Below are 8,633 nucleotides of genomic sequence, written 5' to 3'. Positions count from 1 at the left end.
TGGGTCGTTCGAGGATGTTTCACATCAGTGGGGGCGTGTATCTATGTAGCTACTAGTAAGTAGTAACCTTGGCGTATACGTCGATGTCCCCTCCATGCCACCCCAAAGGCATTAATGGCACAAGCATGACGTAATGCTAATCGCAACTACTGTGAGCTGGTTCAACAATAACATTCATGGCAACGTACAGCTTATCGTCACTGATATTGGAGTTCAGAGTATCGTCTAGAAATTCTGGTTTCTCGAGGGTAAACAGCAGAAATCGGAGATACTACACTGCAAATTTCTGTAAATACAATTTCAGATATTCACGCGCCCACACTGAGGAAATAGTAAATAGTATTGTCCTGCTGATAAGGCAACAGCAGAAAACACATTACAAAAATGTACCTTCATTCGGAACAGTAGTGTTGCGGGTAAATGACGGACATTTCATGCACATTGACATAAAAGAACGACATTCTTGAAATTCCTTTTACCTGATTTCTGCGACACCCTCCTGAAGGGAAATTGCATTTCTCTACTTATGAGCGGCTGATAAACTTTTTAATTTGTAAATACAGCAATGGAAATAATCAGAGAATTCCTAAATTTAATTTTTAACCGTGCGGTTACGGTAGGGCCTACTTATTGCTGGAAAGCGGCCGCAGTTCATGAGTGTTACAGACGTTGTACGATGATAAACCGGCTCTGTGGGCAGTTGAACCGTTATGTGACCAGCATAATAAAATGATACTGCCACAACATAAATATCTCGCTTTCTTTTGCGGAAAACATTTTGATTACATTGACACATTTTTCTATAGCCTTTGATCAACAGAACGGTTTTTCTTGCAGTAAACGCTACAACAGCTGCCAATTTTTTCAACCACATTACAGCACAACTTCCAGAGAACAATGAGACACGTATTCTGTGATTCGCCTGAGATCAGTGTATAACCTGCACATAACAGCAAACATGTATGATATGTACATCTCCCACAATGAAACCAAAGTAGTGGCCTTCCACTGTGAAAGGCCACAAGAGAAAGAAAATTTCAATAGACAACTAAATCCTCGAGTACCTACAGTACAAGGAAACAATATGCAACACAAAATCACAGACTTCACACAGAAGTCACGGGCATAACAAAATTACATCTTCAGAGCCTCTGTTGTTCAGCAGCACACCAAACTCAAAGTATACAACACCCTGGCCAAACCTACCCTCTTGTGTAGCAGAGAAGCTTGGACACTCTGTAGAGATGACGAACAGAGACTACGGAGTGCCAAGTTACAGTTAATAAGAAAACCAGTTGACTGCATACTATCGAGCAGAAAAGATATGACACAGTCCTTATGGGTTTGAAAGTAAAATCAATTATCAGTACAGTGCAGAACTACAGAACATCTTGGAAAAATGATACACACTGAAGCACCAAAGAAACTGGTATAGGCATGTGTATTCAAAAACAAACGGGCAGAATACGGCATTGCGGTCGGCAATGCCTATATAAGACAAGTATCTGGCCCAGTTGTTAGATTGGTTACTGCTGCAATAATGGCAGGTTATCAAGATTTAAGCGAGTTTGGTTGTGGTGTTATAGTCAGCGCATGAGCGATGGGACACAGCATCTCCAAGGTAGCGATGAAATGGGGATTTTCCCGTACAATCATTTCACAAGTGTGCCGTGAATATCAGGAATCCGTTATAACATCAAATCTCCAATATTGCTGCAGCCGGAAAAAATCCTGCAAGAATGGGACAAACAACGTCCGAAGAGAATTGTTCAACATGACAGAAGTGCAACCCTTCCACAAATTGCTGCAGATTTCAATGCTTGGTCATCAACAGTGTCAGCATATGAACCATTCATGAAACATTATTGGTATGAGCTTTCAGAGCCGATGGCCCACTTGTGTATCCTCGATGACTGCACGACACAAAGCTTTACGAATTGCCTGGGCCCATCAAGACTGACACTGAACTGTTGATGACTGGCGACATGTTGCTTGGTCAGACGAGTCTCGTTCCAAATTGTAGTAAGCAGATGGATGTGTACAGGCATGGAGACAATCTCATGAATCCATAGACCCTGCATGTCAACACGGAACTGTTCGAGCTGGTGGAGACTCTGTAATGGTGTGGGGCGTGTGCAGTTGGAGTGATACGTCTAGATATGACTCTGACAGCTGACAAACATAAGCATCCTGACTGATCACCTGCATCTATTCATGTTCACTGTGCATTCTGTCGGACCTGGGCAATTCCAGCAGAACAATGCGACACCCTACACGTCCAGTATTGCTACAGAGCAGCACAGGGAACACTCTTCTGAGTTTAAACACTTCTGCTGGCCACCAAACTCCACAGACATGAACATTATTGAACAATCTGGGATGCCTTGCAATGTGCTGTTCAGAAGAAATCTCCACCACCTCGTACTCTTTCAGATTTATGGCCAGCCCTGCAGAATTCATGGTGTGAATTCCCTCCAGCACTACTTCAGACAGTAGTCAAGTCCATGCCATGTCGTGTTGCAGCACTTCTGCATGCTCATGGGTGCCCTACATGATATTAGGCACGTGTACCAGTTTCTTTGGCTCTTCAGTAAATTATAGCCCACTCAATGAAGACCAAAATTGGTCGTCAGATGAAAACATTTGTGTGGTCACAAATTTTTGTACAGTGATAGGAGGGAATGCCATGAATAACACATTGAAAATCCAGACCAATGGATTGAGTGCTGGATTTTGGGGAGGAGGGGGGGGTGGAAGGAAGGGGCAGGGAGTTAAAAGGTCACAATTTTATGTTTTCTTGAATAACTTGAAAACTGCTGCTTCTAGCAAAAAATTTTCCCAGTAGAAAATTAAACTACATTAAATTTCCTACAAAAAAGATTCTATTGATTTTTCTCTGATTGCAGAGGATGCAAAAATTGCAGATTATTAAAAATATTGTTTTAGTAGTATACAATCAATGGTTATTTTTAAATGAATGTATTGAAAACAAATGTTAAATATGAGCACCACATCCAAGAGCAGTAGAGAATGTGTGCATCAGACCCAAGTGCAGTAGAGCCATATTAAGAGATAAATTGTGTTGTGGGTTTGTAACAGAGTGGTGGGGGGGGGGGGGGTGGAGAATAGAAGTAGGAGAGGAGGTAGGTCTTTGATTATGGTTATGCAGACTGAAGAGTGAGCAGGCAATTCCCCATCCTGTCTATTTCACTACACCAGTACAAGTAACTAAGGTGTTTTTTACAAAGTTAGATTGACCTTCTGCAGCACACCTTATGAATTACTGGTGAGACAGTGCACAGACATATCTAGGGGCTGTTTGTTTTTCACACAGCTTTTTAACACTAAACAGACTGCAGATATGAGTTACTAATAATACTAATGCAAGAAACACACATGGGCAGGATCTACTGTATATAAATCTCTGCCACTGTTCTACACTGCTAGAGGGGAAATTGATTCTTAGTCACCTTATATAGTAACTGTAGTGTTCTTCTAGGATAGGCAACTCCCTCCACCATAAGCACTACTGGTGCCTACAGTCATATTATACCTCCCCTACATTTCCTGTCCATTTCTCTCGTGTGAGTAGACAAAATAACTTCATTGAGCACATAGTTATATAGTGTAGCTACTTTTGTTTATTGAGTGAGTACTTATTTGCAAGTGGTAAGTGAGCTATTTTGTAAGAAAGCTCAACAGCTGGAGCTGTCAACTGCTTACCACACTGAAGCGCCTGTCACAAGTGTAACATGCTGCCAACATGTACTCGACAATGTCAGTTTCATTGTCTCCACTATCAGTGGCTGGAATACCTTTCACACTGTGAGTGGTATCAAATGCATCAACCCAGCCTCAGCTCTCCCAACATCTGAAGAGGCCCAGAGGCTTAAATGGTCTCTTCTGCAACAGAAGCAGGTCACCTTAGTGTTATGGAACTTCAGATACTTCAACATAAATCAACATTGCGTTATAGCAGATTGCTGTTCGAGTCCTGAACATGATCATTTCCATCCCATCAGATATAGTCACAGCCTTATTGGAAGATATATTGTGAGTGTGTGATCAGTGGCTCCACTTAGTACAGCTCACTCTACAAGTGCCAGCTTTCCTGAATGGAAGAATTATGCAGTCTACAAGTAATACAACTAATGGTGAGGGAACTGCAGTAACTTTCTGGCAATGCAGTGATGCATCACCAAGTGGCCACAACTTTATTCATGACTTTACAATATGCTGTCAATGTTAGACAGGACAAGGTGCCATATTTACCTTTCTAATTCCTTTCCCACCTAAACTACATATGCCATTGACAGCATCACATTTACAAATTAAACACTTTTCAGCCATTGTTTGGATGAATGTATTTTACGTAAAAACTCACTTAACAACTGCAAATAAGTACCCATTTAATAAACTGAAAATAACTCCACTATACAAACACATGCTCAGTGAAGTTATTTTTGTGTGTTCAGTGATAGAAATGGACAAGAAATGCTTAGGAGGTATAGTCTCTACAAACTGAAGGATCAAATAATGCTCAAGATGGGGGAAGTTGACTTCTCTGGGATAAAACTACAGCTTCCACTTACGATTATTTAGAATCAGTTTCTCCTCTTGCACGGTAGCACTATGTCCATAGATTTACTTATTCCATCCATATGAATGTCTTGCATTAGTACTATTAGTAACTCATATATGTATTGCATGTTGTGTTAACACACTCTGTGGAAAATAAACACTCCCCCCCCCCCCCCCCCCAGACATGTCTGCCTCTGCATAGCCAGTGATTCATAAGGTGTAATTTGGAGGATTTGTTAACTTTGTGAAACACATTGTAGTCATTTCTTTTTATGTAGTGGGTTAGGTAGAGTGGGGAATCACCTGCTCACTCTCCAGTTTACAAATGTATGAAGGAAGGCAGCACATGACTACAATATGGTGACCTGCCACCCCTCATGAGCATAAAAAAGTGCAAATATGTTTGCATGCCAATATTTTTGGGAATGTTTTCAAATGTGCTGAGGAAGGTAAAATGAGCCAACTGGTGCCACACTTTTCAATCAGCGTTTTAAACAGGAGCATATTCACCATTTTTATGCTCTGATAGTAGAGTTTTTCCACTGGTCCCCAGGGCATGTCATTCACCTGAAAAGAACTTTTTGGGTCGGTAAAAAGTTTAGTAGCTTAATAATGTGAAATTGAAAGAACGCAAACTAATTTTACACCTCAGACCAGATTTTATGTGAAAAGAAATTTTGCATGTATTTCATTACTGCAATGTGGGGTTCCTAGGACCCTTACAGCATATTTCTCCATCCTATGTCATTTTTATAAACTACATTTTTGCCTCACATATTTTCACGGTTGTTCAAGATCATGTTTTTGGGAATAAATCATGAAAATTTCAGCCATTTGTTGTGGAGAGCCATCTTGGAATCCACAGCTGGATGTTGGTATGAAAAAAGAAATGGTGAAAAATCCTTTTTCTGGGATTTTCCAAGGTAGTGCTCATAAATAATGGTGCATCCATAAGCTCCTTAAAGCCCACTGTACCCAACATCAAATGCAAAAAGAACCAAACAATTTGCACCATTAGCTTAAGCAGGAGGAAATGTATAATATTTGCACTTTGTACGGCAGGATAATGACGTTAAGAAGATCCTTCAGTTGGGTATACAAATTATCCTTAGCCCTTGACCCTACCTTTCTATCACCAGTAGAACATGAGGTATGAGCCACAGAGGAATCCCATTTCTATGCATGACGCTTTGGGATATAGTGGGTAATACATGCCGTTGTCACATGCATACTGATCATTAACAAATAGGTGTCAAAATTTAGGATGTTATGGTTTCACTTAACAGTCAGCAACATTTGATCTGAGAGTCTGTCAACTAACAATTTGTAAGCCAGGCCCAAGTTCCTAATGAGGCAAAACCATAGTAAAATAGAAACAAATGGCTCTGAGCACTATGGGACTTAACATCTTAGGTCATCAGTCCCCTAGAACTTAGAACTACTTAAACCTAACTAACCTAAGGACATCACACACATCCATGCCCGAGGCAGGATTCGAACCTGCGACTGTAGCAGTCCCACGGTTCCGGACTGCAGCACCTAGAACCACAAGGCCACTGCGGCCGGCAAAATAGAAACCCTTGTGACAATTTGTAATATGCAATATGTGGCTTAATGAAGTAGAATTGTAATGACTGTTATTAAAATGTTCTAAAACACACATAACTTTATGTCAGTGTCTATTATTTATAGTATTTCAAAAATGCTACATATCTTGTGCACACTATTTATAAACCCCACTTTTACTCCAGATAGCTGAACACATTAATGCCACACTTCTGAGATTTGGTGAGGTGAGCCAGCCCTAGACTGAATCCACCTCATGGATTAATGACGAGGGATGGTGAGCTGATGAGCCTGGATGTGATTTCAATCTGATTTCCCACTTCCAGTTGGGTAAATACTAGACTGGTACCCACATCCCACCTCAAATACATGATACACAAACATTTTAAGACATCCTCACACTTGAACATGAGATTTACTCTAGATGCAGACAGATGGAGGTAAAGAGAATCCGTCCCCAGGAGGAGTGATGGCATCAGGGAAGACATCAGGCTGTCAGCTGTTGCTAACATTGACAAATCCATATAACAATATCAACCCCTTAAGGAAATGGGAAACAGGCAAAGAAGAATAAGAAGAGATGCACAAATAATCCTAAACAATATTATCATTTTCAGTTCAAAACTGCTAATGGCTATTTTTGCTTGAAAAATTGGCAGTGTAGCTGCAGGTATCCTACCAGAGTGGGGTCATACAGTTTGTTGACAATCACCTGAGCCATGACCGAGTTTACTGAGTGGTGTCAAGGATGGAGGAAGCAACCATTGCCAGTGTTATGGGAATAAACTGCTCTTTCCTCCTGCAGTGCTGGAAGTAGGGTGCGAACAGAAATAAAGTGGGCAATATGCACAAGGAGGGGGGGGGGGGGAGGGGGGGGGCAGTGCAAGGCAGCTTGATCCAATGCAGAGAATATCATCTTGGTATCTAATTAGGCATCACACTATGGCAGCCAGGTAGTGGCACTGACTAGCACAGCCCTGTGCCTTCTGGCAAGCCATAATGTACGAGACATTCCTTGTCCGCATGTGGTCCACCAGTTGGTGATGCACTATGCTGATGGAATTGAGGCACATGCACTGCAATCTTTCTCAAACAATTCTATAGTGAGCACTTGGCAAAGAAAATATATTTTTCACGTTAATTATAACTTTATAAGTCAGTTTCATGGGCGAAGTGTTCAAAATTTCGATAATGGTCATCCTTAATGTAATGTCCAGATTTAAGTATGACACTGTGCAAAATTAGAAAAGTTTCCAGTCAAGTGATAGCTCTCAAAGAGGAGAATATTCTTCTATATGGTTAACACACAGAACTTCCTTATCTAAAGTGCTATAGCAGAAGCTTTCAGTTTTTTTAATTTTTTCAATGCAGTACTATAATATTTTTAAGAGTCTTGGGCAGCTATTTAAAAGAAAATTTGCTATTATGAAAATAAAAGATATTGCTCATTTAATATGACACTGTTTCGGAATTTGTCCCAATAGCTACTGCAAGGCAAGTTTGTCCCAATTACACTGTATTTTTGTAAAAGAAGCAAAATTAAACCTGTCAACAAGAGAAATGTAGTTGTTACTCATAACTGATGATGCCTTTTCAACTGAGAAAAGTCAACAATTCAGAGACAAATAACTCACCAGTTCTGTTGAATTTTTGGCAGACTCTTGTAACCCATCATACTTTTAATGGTGGATGACTGGAGCAGTACTTACCAAAGGATTTTCTCCCTGCTCTACATCTGAAAAATATAAAAATAGTTTAAAAGGTTTTCAGAGTGAAGTGGTGATCTTCCTCATCTTACTTGTCTTTCGATGCATTAAAGTTAGATTATACATATTTATAATCTATTTTAGCCATAATGAGTAGTCTCATTCAGTTCATAAAGTGATGAATACTATGTTTTTAGAACCTAGTTATCCACAGATACACAGGCACCAAATTTGTTATTTCAAATAGAACAATGCTGCATTTTTGCTGCAGAGTAGAAATGACTCATAAAAACTCTTTCATAAGTCTGACACATGGACACACTGATGGTTTGCAGTACCTTGCCAACTATTCATCAGAGTCAATATCAATGATGATTTAAAAGACATTAGTAGTAAGAAGATCCATCCCCTCACTCTGTACAGGGATAGGAGTGGAAAGGTGGTAAGCTGTTTACTGTAATTTTTTGTATGTTAAATATAACTGAGATGTAGAATGAAAATCCTTTGGTAACTTTCAGTCCCAGTTGTTCATTATTAAAGATACACTGGGTTACAGGATTCCCCTGAAATTGGAACAGAATTGGAGATTTATTTTCATCTAAGTTGTTAACCTCTTTTCTTCAGAAAAATGTCATCACTGATGAGTTTGGAGAAAAACATACATTTTTTCATTTCCACAATAAATTTTACATTTTTTGCCAAAACACAACATAAATTGCACAAACTCACCTTGAAATAGCTATTGCAACAGAATCTTGACACAGAGTGTCTTATTAAACA

The sequence above is a fragment of the Schistocerca cancellata genome, chromosome 9 (genome assembly GCF_023864275.1).
Source record: "Schistocerca cancellata isolate TAMUIC-IGC-003103 chromosome 9, iqSchCanc2.1, whole genome shotgun sequence".
NCBI lineage: Eukaryota > Metazoa > Arthropoda > Insecta > Orthoptera > Acrididae > Schistocerca > Schistocerca cancellata.
Note: the sequence above shows the minus strand (reverse complement) of the source record.